Source organism: Panthera pardus, unplaced genomic scaffold, assembly GCF_024362965.1.
Source record: "Panthera pardus isolate Hobbes unplaced genomic scaffold, ASM2436296v1 HiC_scaffold_12, whole genome shotgun sequence".
Lineage (NCBI taxonomy): Eukaryota > Metazoa > Chordata > Mammalia > Carnivora > Felidae > Panthera > Panthera pardus.
Window position 1 is genome coordinate 28,989,655 of NW_026526677.1, and position 17,902 is coordinate 29,007,556.

The following is a 17,902-nucleotide window of genomic DNA, read 5'->3' on the forward strand; positions in this document are numbered from 1 at the left end:
GGCTGTTTATTTTGGCTTAAAGGCTTCAAGAATCTTTAGGGTCATAAGACTTCTCCCACATTTGTGAATGTTGAGGATAATATATCTACTTACAGCTAGCAAAAACTTCTTGAAGAAATACCGTATACTTGGGTACAGGATTCTGTTTTCAAGTTGTAGTAAATTGTGCTACATCTTGGTAGTTTTAGATTGAATGAGGCTTCCTAAAATGAAACAGATGTGCTTAAAAATTATAAAGATGTGCTTATAAAGTACCATTCAGACCTATGATATTTCTTAACCTTGGCTTGGGGGCCATGTTGATTGACCCATTGTTCTTCCTCAACATTTTCATTTTTCAATTCTAACATTTAACAACCTTTTCTACACACATGTGCACACACATACAAATTTACTACATCTATTCCTTTTTTTTTTTTTTTTTAGTTGAAGGACTCCACACCTGGTCCTCAGGTAGATAAAATGTTTTAAGACTGAATGCAATACTTAACAAAAGGAATATGTATGTGCAAAATCCTAGGCTGCTGCAGTTGCCAATAACACCTGCATTATCCTGTGATCTGTAGACAGTTACAATTTGCCTAAGGATTTTTTTTTTTTTTTGTAATCCTAAGGATTTTTTAAAGACTCCGGTGTCACAGTATTGGACATGTAAATAAATATTAATAAAAAATAAGTAATAGAATTCTTTTTAGAGCTAGGGAGTTAGGTGTGAGCCCAGGCAGGAGAAAGTCTAGCCCCTTCTTTTGCACCAACACATCTATCCTTAATATTTTGTTGTGGTTTCAGGGTTTTCCTAAGAATTGGATGCCTCTCGGTGAGGACATCAACTAGGTCTAAGATTTCTGGAATTTGATTTGTTAATGTCAGGCATCATCTTTCAGATGGAATGTGTCTGCACCCCCGTCCCTGCAGGCTACTCTTCCCTCTCCCTGTGGCAGCAGTTGAGAAGGCCTCTACTAGGAACCATGATTTGTGTCCTTCAGAGGAGCGACCTCATGGGGTCACCACTGAAGGGCGGCCTATGATTGGCAACCTGTTGTACTATTTCCTAGGGAGGGGGGAGTGCATTGCATATCAGATCCGTGAGCTCTACCAGTTCTGATCTAGGCAGTGGGGCAGCGCGATGGGGATGAAGGACGGGTCCAAGTGGAAAACACGCGTCAGTGAAAGGGATAGTCACCTAGTTGTAGCTAGTAGGAGTATTTATTTCTCTGTTTTAAAGATAGTGATGGACTCTTACTCTTACTTTTGGGTCCCTGTGAGTCGTAGACCACTATGATGAGAATATTTTTAAAACTCCTTTGCTTTCTTAGCAGAAAAATTGAACACACTGGATAAAGGCATGGGAGAAATAGTAGGCTTGGACCTTTCATCTTCTTCCTTTCTCTTTTCTGCCCAGCCTGATGGTGTTGGAGGCCCATGAACCCCTTGGCTACTGACAGAGCCCCCATACGTAGGTCGTGAGAGAGTTTGGGGACCTGGTGGTGGTAAATTTGTAATAGCCCTCTTTGTGACATACTTAAAATGCCAGGCGTTGCTTTATTTAGTTACTTGATTAAGATTTCTTATTTAAACTGGAAGTTCTCACTTAAATACAGAACTGAATTGGAAGAAGGTTAAGGTTGGATCTTTTCATTGACAAGAAAATGGTCAAGACATAAATTCATCACTGAATTACAGAAAGAGTGCAATTTGTTTTTAACTCCTTTGGTGAAGGCTGCACTAATTCTTGTCGCAAATCATTTGAGAAGAATCTTGTGGGAGGTTATAGAACTGATTCACTCACTTGCACGAAGACTGATTTGACTTTTCTCTCCTGAGGTTGGTAATGCACGCTTTTATTTAGTTTAGAGGAGAAAGGCTTTATAACCTCCTGTTTTCCATGACTCATAACTTTCTGAGCAGTGACATTGTGCTTCACAAAGAGGGGTGTAATGAGACTTTGGGGGAAAGTGTTACCTAAATTGAGCCAGCCGTTTTGAGTGTGAGAGCATGAAATAAAGAGGAGCAGTTGATCTTTCCAAACTTCAAATCCGCAGTGTGCACAGGCCCTAAGAACTAACTTTCCTGTTAAGAGGGAAAAAATTTGGTGGCTATCTTAAAGCAAAATTAATTCTGGTTTTAGAGCTTTCAAACAGACATTTTCAACTTGTATAGGCTGTCCATAATTTCAGGAAAAGTGGGTAGCTTCAGGCTAGATTGTTTTCTCTGTTGGTGGGTGTAAATGTATATGAAAGCTATTTGCTTCTCATGTAAAATTGGATCTGTTGACATAAGCATTTTTTTTTAAGCTTGGCGATGTAAGCCTGCATGAAAGACTTCACTCAAAGTTGTCTTCCTGAGAACTTGAATTTAGTCAAACATGTTACTGTGAGATGAGTCACAATTTGAAATATTTTACATAGATTTCGCTCTGAATTTTGTATCAGAATGGATTTGTAAAGGAGAGTTAAAAGTAAATGTCAGTAGATTGAGGAGTGGAATGGAAAGCCCCTAGTGTTGAAATGTTATTTGGAAAGGGAATACTCGAGCTAAAATAATGATATTTTGTATTTATCATCTTCTCTCTTTTCATTTGTTACCTCTTTTTGAATTCAGTCTGTTCCTCTTTTCATATTGGAAAAGAACTAGAATTGGACTATTAGAAAAATGTAAAAAAGATGATAAAAATTAGGTCCTTAGACTTAGGAAATTAAAATATGAAACATTTTCACATGGATTTCATTATCATTTATAGCCCCGTAAAGCAAAGGAGACGTCACAGGCTCATCCAGGGTCCAAATTTGTTTATCTTCAACAACGTAATTAGAGGTTATAATTTTCAGCTTTCTCTCTTTCACCTCTCCCTTCCTTCCTCCCTTCTTTTTCTTCAGTAATATTTAGAGCTCTACTGTTTAGTGTCCCATAGCATATGTTTAGGGGCTCTCATCCAAAAGGGATGCAAAACTCTATGGCCCCCCACCAATTGGCATTCAAATGCTGCACCGTTTCATTAAGAATTGGAGGAGGGAAGAAAAGGAAAGTGTAAACACACGGCTATTAAATACATGCGGTCACTGTCCCCCTTTGTCATGCTGCTTAATTTGTTGTTTTGTCCAGTCAGAAGAACTGGATTCTAGCACTGGTTCTGTCAATAACTGCCTCTTTAACTTTGGTCCTTACTCCTCGGTATCTTTGAGTCACACTTTTCTCAAATGTTAAAGTGGTTGGAAAAGATGATCAATAAAGACCTTTTCTTATTTTATTTTATTTTATTTTATTTTATTTTATTTTATTTTATTTATTCTTCAGTATATGAAATTTATTGTCAAATTGGTTTCCATACAAAACCCAGTGCTCATCCCAAAAGGTGCCCTCCTCAATACCCATCACCCCCCCTCCCCTCCTTCCCACCCCCCATCAACCCTCAGTTTGTTCTCAGTTTTTAAGAGTCTCTTATGCTTTGGCTCTCTTCCACTCTAAACTCTTTTTTTTTTTTTTCCTTCCCCTCCCCCATGGGTTTCTGTTAAGTTTCTCAGGATCCACATAAGAGTGAACACATATGGTATCTGTCTTTCTCTGTATGACTTATTTCACTTAGCATAACATTCTCCAGTTCCATCCACGTTGCTACAAAGGGCCATATTTCATTCTTTCTCATTGCCACATAGTACTCCATTGTGTATATAAACCACAATTTTTTTTATCCATTCATCACTTGATGAACATTTACGCTCTTTTCACAATTTGGCTCTTGTTGAAAGTGCTGCTATAAACATTGGGGTACAAGTGCCCCTATGCATCAGTACTCCTGTATCCCTTGGGTAAATTCCTAGCAGTACTATTGCTGGGTCATAGGGTAGGTAATAGAGACCTTTTCTTGATTGCATGCATACTCTATAACTTCTCAGTCCTCTTTCCGTGGGCAGTTTAGTCTGTTTCCTGTCTGACTTCCCAGGTAATGGGGGATGTCACCCATGGCTGACAGGATGAAAAGTGAGAATTGAGCTCTGCAGAATTTTTTCAAGGCTGCTTTCTCAAAGCCGGAGAGATGGGTCACATTGAAGTGCACTGCTCACCAGGTTGGTAAGCCAGACACACGGAAGCCATCCACATAGAAGTCATTTCTCCGTCTCCTTTTCTCTCTCTACCTCTTTATCACCACCGCCATCCAATTTCAACTGTCATTTCTACTTCCTGAATATTTCTTGCCTCTGACTTACGTTTCTGTTGACAGTGCCCCAGATCAGGCCACCATCATCTCTTACCTGCATTGCTACAGCTACCTCCTAACTGATCTCCCCACTGCCAGTCCTGCTCTCTCCATCTCCCACACGATAGCCAGTGCTGTCTCGTTTTCTTCCACTCTCTGCCCTATTCATATGCTCCAGTAGTGGCCTTCTTTGGATTCCTATAGCCTGCCAAGCTCTTCCCCTTATCAGGAAACATGCTATTCCATAGATCTGGAACATTCCCATTTTTTTTTTTTCTTTTACATGCCTGGAACTTTCTCCTTCATCACTTCTCAGCATAAATATCATCTCTTTAGAGAGAGATCTTCTTTGACTAAGTAAATCTCTATTACTCTCTATCACTTTTCCCTCTTTCTCCTTGGCACTTTTTACAGGTTGTAAAATATTTATTTACATGTGTAATGAGTGTCTTTACAAAAACTTAGGTGTACAGAGAGGGGATGTTATTTCTGTAGCTGAATCTAAGCCAGCTCATGAATTTCTCCATAAATTAGGAATGATTTCCTTTCTCCCTTCTTTTCTTTTCCCTTAAAGCAATTAAAATTCCAGAGGAGCTTAAGTGTTTTCTTTGCATCAGGGATGAGATGTCTAGTTGTGCTCTCTATCACTGATGGCCTCTACTTGATGTATATTGAGTTTTGAAGGGAAATGATAAATAATACTCTTCTTCCTCTCCCAAATTCTGGTCAGTTGAGCTATAAGACAAAAGAGGAAGGCATAGGGAGACTGAAATAGCACCACTATCATTATTAAAGCCAGTGCTAGAGAATGTGTTTTATATCTGTGGCAAGTGGATTTGCTCATCGCTGCTCTAGCCTGAGAAAGCATTCTTAAAATAGTTGCTAGCAGTAAATGCTGAGGTGGTTTTAATTAGAAAGGAACAATGGTTGTCTTAATCTTGCTGCTCCTGTGTCTCTGCTTGTAGGAAGAGGAGCTTGGTCATGGTCTTAGTGAATTTTTATGGTACAATTTCAGTTATTTCATTTAAAGAAAAGTTCCAGAACCGTGTCTAGGCCTATTAAGCACTCTATAATGTTTGTTGAATGAATTAAAGTATTTGTTGTATACATGGGCATTTTTGTAAATGCATTCATTTAGTTTTAAAACAGAAATGTTGGGAAACAAGAATTATTTTGTAGATGTTCGTGTTCGTGTGTGTGTGTGTGTGTCCCTTGAGGCACAGAAGTACAACGTTAGAGATAGGCAACCTCTAAGATGGCCACAAATGATCTTTGCCTCTTAGTTTTCAAATCTTTGTGTAATTCCCTTCTCCCTGAGTGTAGGCTGTACCTGGTGCTGACTCACTTGTAAAGAATAGAACACGGCAAAAGTGATAAGATGTCATTTCTGAGATTAGGTGACATAAATACTGCAACTTCTCTCTCTCTCTCTCTCTCTCTCTCTCTCTCTCTCTCTCTTTCTTTCCCTGCTCCCTGTCTCTCTCTGTGTCTGAGGAAATCCAGCTGCTGCAGTATGAGCTGCCCTGTGGAGAGACCCATGCATGTAGCAAGGCACTGAGGGAGGGCTTTGGCTAACTGCCAAAAAGGAATTGAAGGCTTCAGTCTAACAGCTCTCAAGGAAGTAGGTCTTGCTAACAGCCAGGTGAATGAGCTTGGGAGTGGATCGTTCCCCACCTGACTTGAGTCTTCAGATGAGGCTGCAGCCCCAGTTGACAGTTTGGGTGCAGCTTTCTGAGAGATCTTGAGCGGGAGTCCACCAACTAAACTGTGCCCAGATTCCCTACCCACAGAAACAGCGAGGTAATCAATATTTGTTGTTTTAAGCTGCAAAGTTTTTATCTGTGTGAAGTGCGGATAATAGAACGTACCCTATCCAGCATCCAGTGGCAGAGAGAGAGCCTTTGGGAGGTGCCGCATACATGCTTATTGATATTTGTAAGTGATAGACAACCAAAATATTTGTTAAATTATTCAAGGAGTTAAAATTCTCATGTTTGCCTTAAAGGAAAATGAGGTCTTTTGGGGAGAAGGCAAACAATTGTAGAGAGGTACTTGTGTATCTTTCATCTGAGTTTATTGTTAAGTGCATGTTTCTGTATTAATTGCTGCTCCTGAAGTGAGCGGGGGATATAAACAATTTCAGCACATCACATTAAGTAGAATATTAAAAAAGATACTCGCAGGAGAAGATCACATTGAAATGTGGGCCAGAAAATCTGGTAGAGGAAAAGACAGCTAAGCCAGTTTAGATGGACTTGGGATTTTGACGAGGTTAACAAATTTAAGTTCAGGGCTAGTCTTTTTTTTTTTTTTTTTTTAATATATGAAATTTACTGTCAAATTGGTTTCCATACAACACCCAGTGCTCATCCCAAAAGGTTCCCTCCTCAATACCCATCACCCACCCTGCCCTCCCTCCCACCCTGCCCTCCCTCCCACCCCCCATCAACCCTCAGTTTGTTCTCAGTTTTTAACAGTCTCTTATGCTTTGGCTCTCTCCCACTCTAACCTCTTTTTTTTTTTTTTTTTTTCCCTTCCCCTCCCCCATGGGTTTCTGTTATGTTTCTCAGGATCCACATAAGAGTGAAACCATATGGTATCTGTCTTTCTCTGTATGGCTTATTTCACTTAGCATCACACTCTCCAGTTCCATCCATGTTGCTACAAAAGGCCATATTTCATTTTTTCTCATTGCCACGTAGTATTCCATTGTGTATATAAACCACAATTTCTTTATCCATTCATCAGTTGATGGACATTTAGGCTCTTTCCATAATTTGGCTATTGTTGAGAGTGCCGCTATAAACATTGGGGTACAGGTGCCCCTATGCATCAGTACTCCTGTATCAGTTCAGGGCTAGTCTTGACACACATCAGTCCTAACAGTTTCCTGCCACTGCCATTTATTGGGAGTGCTAATGCAAAATATTTTCGCCATGTTCTTTCCCATTCTGCAGGGATGGAGAGAATTCCAGTATATAGCCTCTGAAATAAGATCATATGGTAATACGTATGAGGTGGGAAAGCACAGTGTTTGGGGGCATGGACCCTGGAGTCAGATGGGCAGCGTTTGAATTTGAGTTTCCTCATTCTACTTACTAGCTTTGTGACCTTTGGCGTATTGTGTAACATATCTGAGCCCCAGTTTCCTCAACTTTAAAATCATAATGGTATCTACTAAGAGGAATAAAAATCCATATAAAGATTTACCACAGTATTTGTCATATACCCGAATGTTAGCCGTCCATTATTTTTATTATTATTACAAGTATTGAACACTGTGGCTGGCACATAGTAGGCATGCGATAAATATCAATTTCCTGCCCCTTCTTTTTTCTCCTCTGTGTCCTAAAAGCTAGCCTATACTTTTTGAGTTCTAATTTATTGACTGTTTATTCTCCAATTCAAGAAATATTTTGACATAGGGAATTTTTCAAAGGCACTGCTTGTTTAAAGCCTCTCTAATTTCTCCTTTTTTTTCTAAAGGTTTCATTGTTAGCAGAGCCTTCCCGAGAACTTTCAACATAAAATTGCAATGAGTTGCTTGAAATCACCAGGTATCAGATCTTTTTCTTTAGGTTTAGAAACTAGTAGCCAGCTGAGTAGAGGAGAGCTATTTATCATCTAGTTATTCTGGATATGTGGGCTTGGGTGCCATTTTGTGTATCCTCTGTGAGTATCAAATTAGCAGGAAGGGCTGTCGTCTGAAACTGTGGTAGAAAGACAAGTGAACTCAGTGCTGTGGCAACAGGGTGGAGTATTGTAGGAAAATTACATAAGGAAAACGAACAATAAGGGATTGTTTTTTCTTCTTTTAATGTTTATTTATTTCTGAGACAGAGAGGCAGAGCATGAGTGGGGGAGGGGCAGAGAGAGAGGGAGACACAGAATCAGAAGCAGGCTCCAGGCTCTGAGCTGTCAGCACAGAGACCAACGTGGGGCTCGAACTTACAAACCGTGAGATCATGACCTGAGCTGAAGTCGGTGGCTCAACCAACTGAGCCACCCAGGCACCCCAGGGGATTGTTTTAGATAAATTCACAAGGGTTAACCTACACTACGATAACTTTTAATTTTTCCTATTAAATAACATCTTAATTTCAATTTAACAAGTTTAACATTGAGATTATCAACAGGCTCTCAAAAATAATTCTGCCTTTGTAAGCTGTTGCATCAAATAATTCATTTGAAAGGAGTGATTTTTCATCTCAGTTCAATGCCTATGATTGAATTGAATTCATTACTCAGTTTCTTGGAAGGTAGTAAGCATATCAAAGACAAAAACATTATAGTATTGCCAAGGAGCTGAGAAGTGTACAGAATTCTCCAAGATCAGGTTTTCATGACATGCAAAGGAGCAGGGGATTGTTTACGATATTTAGCAGTGAGGAAGAGTTTAAAGTGCAAAGTAAACCTAATAATAAAGGAAATAACACCTTGAAAGTGAAACCCAACAAATTCAATGGTTGATTCAAGTACCTTCAATTCTTCTTTAGTGTGGAGTGATTTTGTTCATTTGTTTTTAAATAAAATCTTATCTGTGCTCATGTTCAAGTGGCCAAGGATTATCCCTAAGCAAAACCATTGGAAGTTTACTTCTTTACTTATTCAGTCATTTGTTCACTGATTGATTCATTCAACAAGTATTAACGAGTACCTACTATTTGCCAGGTTCTGTATTAAGCCCTGAGATACAGTGGTGAGCTATGCGTGCCTGGGTTTTGGGAAATGCTGCCTTCTCTGTTGAACCCCATCCTCCTCTGCAGAAATATTCACAGTGCCTGTTAGCACATGAAAGGCTCTGAGAAGTCCTGCAGTGAAGAAACCTGTTTAACCTTCTTTGATATAATGTTTCCTAGACCTTTACATCCTCAAGGAACTATTCTTTCTTGGAGCACACTGGCGGGAAATCTAGGTTAAGATGAAATGTGCTGCGTAGAAGGACAGGATGACATTGGATAACAAGGCAAGTAAAACACTGCTTTAATTCGTACTTGTTGATTGCAGGACTCTGTCACCAAGCAGTTTGGCACTCCACTTGATGAGAAGGAAGAATGTTATTGCCTCGATTTTGTCCAGGACCCTTTCTATTCTCCATGTTTGCCGTGGCCACATTGTTCAGCTTAGGAAATAATACAAGTTCAGTATGACTGGCGAGGTTTTTCTATTTGTTAACAATGGTCTGGGAGCTAGCTGTTTGCCAAAAGGAACCTTCTTACCATTCATGATGCTTCATTTGGGGGAAATAGATGCAAGTGTTGAATATATGGTTAAATTGGATTCTTTTAAAACATTCCAACAAATCTAACTGATCTGAAAGAAGAGGTCATCTTTGGATTGCCGTTTTTGGAATTACCTACTTTCATAAAGTCAAAATAGCCCTCAAAAAAGTATATTAGTGTACTACAAAAAAATTAATACATGCAAAGTAATGTAAGCACATGGTACTTTTAATTTCTCGGTGGCCCCGGGGCACCGTTATGTGATCTTTTCTGGGAAATCACTCATCGTGTAGCTATTGGGGAAAGGGAGCACTTCGGCCCCTTTTCTGGGAGCACTCCAATGCAGTATGGATATTAATTAAATTTATTAAACAAATAACACAGCGACTCGGGGAAGCAGGGGTCCATCTGCCAGTTCTGCAGACAGATCTCTGCAGAGACGCGAGCTGAATGGTAGTTAAAGCTAAGTTGCCGAGCTCAGCAGATGGGCTCTTGTCTCCAGTGGGGGAGATTTGGTGGCGGTCCAGCAACTCTTTCCCCCCTCCAGGTTTTTGTTCCTTGCAACTGTGATTGAAGAAGCCCTTCTCTGTCTTTTCCCGGCCTTGTGCCTCTCCCCCACCCCACCCCGCTTTGTTTATGTGAGCAATGTTTAAATCTGAGTGATTTGTTAGAGAGGCAAGTCCCGGCTGATCTCATTTGGTGTATGTGCTGTAAAGCTCAAGCAGAAGATAATTAGGAAAATGTAATCCCATTGACTTTACACCCCACTTGTGTACATTGCAGCAACTCAGGCTTTGTGCCCTGGAATAAAGTCTCTGAACAGATTTGAAGGTAGTCGGCATCCCCATTTTCTGTCGCTGGAAGTTCATGTTATTCTGAGGTTTAGATACGTATTATTCCTAAAACTGTTCTTGAGATTGCCTTTAGACCTATGTGCCTTTTAAACCATGCAGTTGAAGGATTCTTGTTTGTTTGCTTTTTCCTTATGTCTTCATAGTCTGTTGGCAGGTGTCTAGGTGCCTTAAATCCCAGTGTCTCCTTCACTTGCCCTCTGGGATGAGATGTCATTGACAATGTTAGATGGGCACATTTGTGATCTGCTGTGTCTTTTTTTTTTTTTTTTTTTTAAATTTTTTTTTAACGTTTTTATTTATTTTTGAGACAGGGAGAGACAGAGCATGAACGGGGAAGGGTCAGAGAGAGAGGGAGACACAGAATCTGAAACAGGCTCCAGGTTCTGAGCAGTAAGCACAGAGCCCGACGCGGGGCTCGAACTCACGGACAGTGAGATCGTGACCTGAGCCGAAGTCGGATGCTTAACCGCTTAACCGACTGAGCCACCCAGGCGCCCCTGCTGTGTCTTTTAGAAACCCACCTCCCCACCTCCTGACCTACCTCTTCCATGATAAAAGATGGTGAATTTGAAACCTTTCTGTAAGTAGCCACTTTGCCTTCAGTTGATTATTGCTTCCCACTATTTGGTATAAGTTTTGACAAAAGCCCACTTGGACAGAATTTAATGGTAGGATGTTAGATTAATGCAAATCACCCCCTCGGCCCTTTATCCCTACCTGAATGTTTGCAAAAATTATTTTGTAGAGGGCTCTGTCATTTCTGGCTATGTCCCCTCACCTTGGACCAGTGCCCTTCTCAGGGGGAGGGCTGGGGAGGGAGAGACGAAGCCTGCTAAGCAGATTGTGTGCTCTATTGATGGTAAAGTTTTGGACTAAATAGATGCCACCTTGGGCTGAGTCCTGAAATGCCCTTGCCTCGGAGAGATAGGTCTGGTTCCAGCCAACCTGCCGGTGGGACATATTTGCGGAGATAAAGACACCTCTGTGGAATAGAAACTCTTCCAATCAGAATGTGTTCCCTCGCTTGCCCCCTCAATTCTCTGCCAGCAGAGGTCTCAGTTGATTATAGAACCCAAAGAGAAGAGTGGATGAATCTGGGATTTTGATCATTCCTGGGTATACTGAGTTTTGTGGGAATATGGAGGCCAAACCTTTATTCCAGTTTGTAAGAAGAACCAGCCAATGATCTATTTACCCAGAGCACAAAGAAATCTTAGCAGGCTGAGCCTCTGTACAACCAGAATGGTCTGTTCATTTCTGCTGCTCATGAAGTTCAGTCAAGTCCATCCTTGATATCGGTCTGTGTTTGTGCTTTTTGAACCCAACTTGAAACCCTAGTCTTATTGGGTTTAACTGGGAGATGTAATATTTCAGCTGCCGTTGCCAGTCCCTGTCCCTCACTGAGGTTGTAGCACCCCACCCCCACCCCCCAGGCCCCCGCCGCCAGGCCATGCTAATATTCATAATAGGAACGCTTCTGTTACTATGGCAAATTGTTGGAATGAGGTGGAGATTTTTGTTTTTTCATTAGAGCCCTGCCAGCGATTATTGTGAACTCCGAGAGTTATCGTTCCATCCTGGTTTTTTAATGGGATTTAAAAAGGCCCAGCAAAAAAGACAGTCATGAAGGGGCTGGTGAAAAATGTTTGTTTACCAGCAAGTCGTAGGTGAACTGCCAATTTATTTCTCTAATTTGTTGGAAGTCAGAATTGGCTGGGGGCAGGGGGAAGACTCTACATTTTGAATTCATAGGCTATTTACCAGTGTCTTTTCTGCTTCTCCTTCTATCCTGGTGTACCTGGACTAATTTTGTTCTCTGATTTAAATCGCAATCTAGTTGCCCTGGCATCTCAATTTAAGGGAAGATTGGATGTTGTTTTTCAAAGGGAATTGCAAGTGTTTTACTCTTGTCTGAAAACAGATTGTGGCTTCTTTCCCAAGGATAAGCTTAGGAATTACATATAAATCTCAGGGTTTCATTCTTAGCAAAATGTTTTCAACCCTCTTGTCCACACATTAGTATAAATGAATAAAACAGAGAAAAAGCCAGAAAACACCCTGACAGACAGTGTGTGAATATTTCTGATCTGCTTCCTGAGCCTGCCATTCTACCGAACACATTTTGTTTACTCTCCGGCTTCTAATTGCTTTATTGCAGATTTTGTAGGCAGCATGACAACTTGGGACTAAATGCATAAAAAAGCTTTTGATGCGGAACAGAAGTTAACACTCATCTGTAAGGAACCAGAGAGGAGCTTTAAAAAGAACAATTTATTTTAAAACTATCTGATAAGGACAGGTATTTTTCAGATGTTTTTATTTATTGGCTATGATGTACCTTTCTTCTAGGAGCTCAAGTGCAAACTTTAAAAATATTCAGGGGTGTCTGGGTGGCTCCATTGGTTGAGAGTCTGACTCTTGATTTTGGCTCAGGTCGTGATCCCAAGGTTGTGGGATTGAGCCCCGTGTTGGGCTCTGTGCTGAGTGTGGAGCTTGCTTAAGATTCTCTCTCTCCCTCCTTCTGCCCCTCTTCCCTACTCGTGTACTCTCTCTTTTCTCTCTCTAATAAATAAATAAATAAATACATACATACATACATACATACATAAAATATTTAAAAATATTTAGTCTGGGGTATCCTTGATCATTCCTTACTGTCTGTCACTCTTCTGATGAATATTTTGCAAAGACATCATGTTTGGGAAGATTACCACCAGCCTTATGTATCAACTGTCTCCAGAATTGAATGCTGTAGCTCTTTAAAACATGTACTCACTGTGTAGGACAGGGACTGAGGATGGCATCTCTAAGTGAGACCCAGGCCTGGGAACTTGTAACTGAAAACACTGACATTTGACCTGTGCCTCCTGAGAGAAAAAGTAAGGTTCGTGGTCATTGTCATCCTTAATGATCTCTCAACCTGTTTCCCATGTCTCAGTCTTATTTCTGGTACCATGTCTGGAGCTTTTCATAATCCTGGATATAATAAATACCGATTGATCGTTGATTAGATTTGCATTTGGCTTCCAGGAACTAAGCAGAACAGTCCGGCCACTATGGCCAGAGGCCATCTGAGTCTTCTCAGGTCCAGGAATCCCTTACCTTTGCTGTGCTTCAGAAAACTGGTTTCAGTTCTTCTGATCTAGTCTTCTGAGGTCCAGGTGACAAGAGAGCCTCCCTGGGGCTGTATAATTCTTTTGTTCTCACTCTACATTATATTTTAATTCAAATTCAGAGTCTTGTAGTAGGAAGGGAATTTATAGATACGTAGCTCAACTCCCTCCCAGTGACAGTCACGATGGAGGGGTTCACACTGCTTGTCCATTCGTAACAACTGAGCATTTAACTCCCACGTTGTTGCAGTTTTTAATTTTGTGAGTTTTTAAATATTTTAGATGTTAGAAACTTATTCTTTAATGAGTAGAAATCTCAATCTAAGGAAACCCAGAGTTTGTTTCTAGAAGTGATGAAAATAAAATCACAGTTCACCTCACTAGTATCATGATATCCTTTTCCACATAACATGTCTTCAAGTAGGCTTACCTATATTTAATGTTTTTATATATATATTTTTTCAAGTGTGCTTATATTTAATGGTAACTAGCTATGATTGCTAGTTCCTGAGCTAAGTGCTTTGCAATACATCATGCCATTTAATCTTCACAACATATTAATAGTCTCATTTTAAAGATGACAAAATTGAAACAAGGAGATGTTAAGTAAGTTGCCCAAGGTCTAAGTAAATGTAAAATAATCTACCGTTGTAGCGAATAGCCAAGCCTGGATTTGGAACCAAGTCAGCTGACTCCCACATCCCTGCATTAAATTACTCTGCTATGTTGCTGGCCTATATTTACTCATTTCGAATTTCTAATTTCCTTAGATCCGAAAGGAATTTGAGGCCTCTTCAAATAAAAGTGCATGTAAAATAGCATAGTTAAAAACTATTTAAAACAGAAGAAAAAGATAAATTCTGTGAGAGCCCTTCAAATTTTTGGAAATAGCAATCCCATTGCCCCTAAGTTTGCATTTTCAAAGTCAACATTGCCAATTTCTTAAGCATTCTATCTATTGGGAAGAAGGTGGGTTGCTACACTGCTAACTCTTTGGGGGAAGCGGCCTTGTCTTACCACCCCTGTGTCTCTAGTGCCTAGGGGACAGTGTTAACATTGATGGAGAGGACTGGGGAAGTTGAAGCTGGTTGCATAGGTTTGATTCAGGCCACTGCTGCTGAAGCACGCTTATTCAGAGTGGATGTTGGGTCAAACTGTATGGCATTTGTGACTTGGGAACCCAAGGCAAAAATGGGGATGGAGGAGGAGGAGAAGTAGAATAAAGTAATATTTGTCTTTCTTATCTACTCTCCACTATTTATCTTTCTTATCTATTCTCCACTATTTATCTTTCTTACCTATTCTTCACTATATGCTGTTTTGCATTTTTTGTATATATCACTGTAAACCCCCTTGAATCCCTTTTAGAATGAGGCAGGATATTAATAAATGCTTATATATTTATACAGGCACACATACATACACATAAAATATTAGATTGAATTGACCTGTTTAATGAAATCCTTTGTTGTCTGTTGAGATAGATAAAGGGTGGCGTCATTAATCAGGAGGAGGCTAATGATTGCCACGTTCACAGAAAAGGTGGTGAGGCATGAGCCCAGATGAGCGAGGGTTGGGCTTTCCGTGTGCTGTGCAAGCTGCCCCTGCGGGTCTCACTGTGATTGTCCCAGGTGGTGTGACTTTTAGGCCTGTGTCACGCTGCTCATCTTCCTCTGGAACTTGAGAGTTCTCCTTAAAACTGCATGCTATGGGGCGCCTGTGTGGCTCAGTCGGTTAAGCGGCCGACTTCGGCTCAGGTCCATGATCTCGCGGTCCGTGAGTTCGAGCTCCGCGTCGGGCTCTGTGCTGACCGCTCAGAGCCTGGAGCCTGTTTCAGATTCTGTGTCTCCCTCTCTCTGACCCTCCCCCATTCATGCTCTGTCTCTCTCTGTCTCAAAAATAAACGTTAAAAAAAAAAACCTGCATGCTGTACCTCAAAGTCATGCAGAAAGGGTAGACGTGTTCTTTATTTATTGCAAACAATATTACTTCTCTTCATGCAGCTGGAGAACGGTATTTGCTTAAACGATTGCATACATCACATGTATGTCAAATTGACCTTCAGTCAGCTGAACCCCCCTGGTTCTCATCAGAGAGTCCCCTCCTTAGTTTTGTGCAAGTGATACTTTACACCCAAATCCAGGACTTTGCATTAATTACTCCCATTCTGTAGATGGTGGAGTAGGTTCAAGGAGGCCAGTAAGTCTTCCTTCTCTTGCCCTCCTACCTTTTCTCTCCTGCCATTGTGACCTCTTTATTTTTATTTGTTTGCTCCCAGTCCTTGGAGTTATGTCCCTCTCTATGGTTGATTCCAGGTATTCTTGACCAGATGGTACCAGAGCACTGAATGATGGGGTTGAGGGGATTTTCACAATATCTTCTCTGGGTGGGGAGTATTTGTTAAATATGATACACAACTCATATTGGGTATTTCCAATACTATCATTATGCTACGATGATTCCCTTTCTCTATCATCTTCATGTACTAGGTCTCCAACCCCAGGAGGAAGGGGGAAGAAGGAAGAAACCGTACTTAGGTTGATCAGAACCCAACAATCCAGTCATCACTGGGTGCCCTTGACAGTCTTGCTTTGTTCTCCCCAGGAAGGTTTGGGGGTGAGTACGGTAGACCTGTTCCACAGGGCTGCATTTTGGCTACCCATGTCTAATAACCAGGGCTGCTTGGCCATGTTCAGGATGCCAAAGTCAAGTGGTGAGGTTTGTTGTGTTACAGACAAAGGTTTGCTACTGGAGGTCATGGTGCACATCACTTACTTTCCATCAGGACAGAGTGTTGGTTTACGGGTGGCCTTTTACAGTCTAAGTTCAGGCTGGATAAGTCTCACTTAACATGAGAGTCTCTCAGATATCAGGACCTTTTGTTTTTATGAAGAAAGAAATTTTGGGAGATAAGGAAGGGCCTGATGAAAAATCTTCTTCCTTTGGATAGGTCACAGCACAAAAAAGAAATCTTTTTGCCATCTCCTATAAGCTCAAATAGACCAAGGCTGCTCTCAGCTGGGGTGGCCAAGGGAACAGGAAAGTCTTGACCTGAATAATGAGTATAGCTCTTTTTATTTCTCACATCTGTGTCCTTCTCAGCCCTTACCAGGGGTCCCTGAGGTGCAAAGACAAGCTTTGGTTCAATTCTCCAGAACTTTTACTATTTGTAATACTTGCCAATATTCACTCATTCATCATATATTTGTTGCGTGCTTTCCAGAAGCAGGACAAACTGTAAGAAAACAATAGTAGTGGGTCTCTGCCCTCAAAGAACCTCTGTCTAGAAGAGGAGACATATTTTAATTAAGTAATCGCAGTAACAATACATAATTACAAAAAATAGTAAATGATCTTAAAGAGAATGGACAGACGACTTCAGTTAGTCTGGTGGTTACGTGAGAATTCCAGTTATCCTGTCCATGAATGTGGACATCCAGATGTGGAGTGGGTTAGAATGGGAGTGAAGGACCAGTGTGGGTGGATAGTAGGGAACAAGATGTTAAATAATGTGATAATAACTACGTATAAAGGTAATGAGTTGGTGTTTTTCATTTAATGCTTTTGTAGAGCTTGAAGGTTTTTATCAAGTAGATATGTCACTTTTTTATAATAAAAAAGTTTAAAAAATAAAAACTAGGGGGTGCCTGACTGGCTCAGTCAGTCGATTAAGCGTCTGACTTTGGCTCAGGTCATGATCTCATGGTTTATGAGTTCGAGCTCTGCATTGGGCTCTGGAGCCTGGAGCCTGCTTCAAATTCTGTGTCCCCCTCTCTGTCTCTGCCCCTTCCCTGCTGGCGCTCTCTCTCTCTCTCTCTCTCTCTCTCTCAAAAATAAATAAGACATTAAAAAAAATTTTTTTAAAGAAATAAAAAAATAAAAACTAAAGAAGATGGGTTGTTGGCTTATACACAACATTTCCTTCTCGCAGTTGTGGAGGTTGAGAAGTCTGAGATGAAGGTGCCAGCAGATTAGGCGTCTGGTGAGGGATGGCTTCCTGGTTTATAGACAACTGTCTTCTCACTGTGTAAATGGTGGAAGGGGTGAGTAAGTGCTCTGGGATCTCTTTAATAAGGACAATAATTCCATTTCCTGAGGACTTCACCCTCACAACCTAAGCACCTCTAGGACTCTCCACCTCCCAATACCATCATGTTGGGGATTAGGTTTCAGCATGTGAATTTTGGGGGGATATGAACATTCAGTCTATAGCAATATGTGACGTGTAAACCTACTTATTCTTGGCTCTGTCCAAGGAGGGATGTCATTCTAGAGTAGAATCCTCCTTTTCCTTAGGACAGCTCAGCATCAACCCATATACTATATTTCAATGATGCTTAATTTCTCTCTTAGTCTTGATATAAAAAAATCAACATGAATGTAAATTCTATTTTCCTCCTCTCTTCCCATGTTTCTCATCATTGGATCATCCTGGAAAGATGCTTGATGCATAGCCCACACTTTGGAGATCGCTGGATTACAGGACAGGAAGGTTGGGGATACTAAAGGCAAACAAAG

General features: G+C 40.8%; 1 long non-coding RNA gene across 3 annotated transcripts in view; it reads left to right on the top strand.

The window, feature by feature from the left end:
• The window catches only part of LOC128776161 (uncharacterized), a 132,243-nt gene that overhangs the window by 51,940 nt on the left and 62,401 nt on the right, over positions 1-17,902 (top strand). For all 3 annotated transcript variants that reach the window (XR_008421166.1, XR_008421168.1, XR_008421167.1), the window contains exon 3: positions 15,874-16,000. This is a non-coding gene — a long non-coding RNA (uncharacterized LOC128776161). The remainder of the gene's footprint in view (positions 1-15,873; positions 16,001-17,902) is intronic.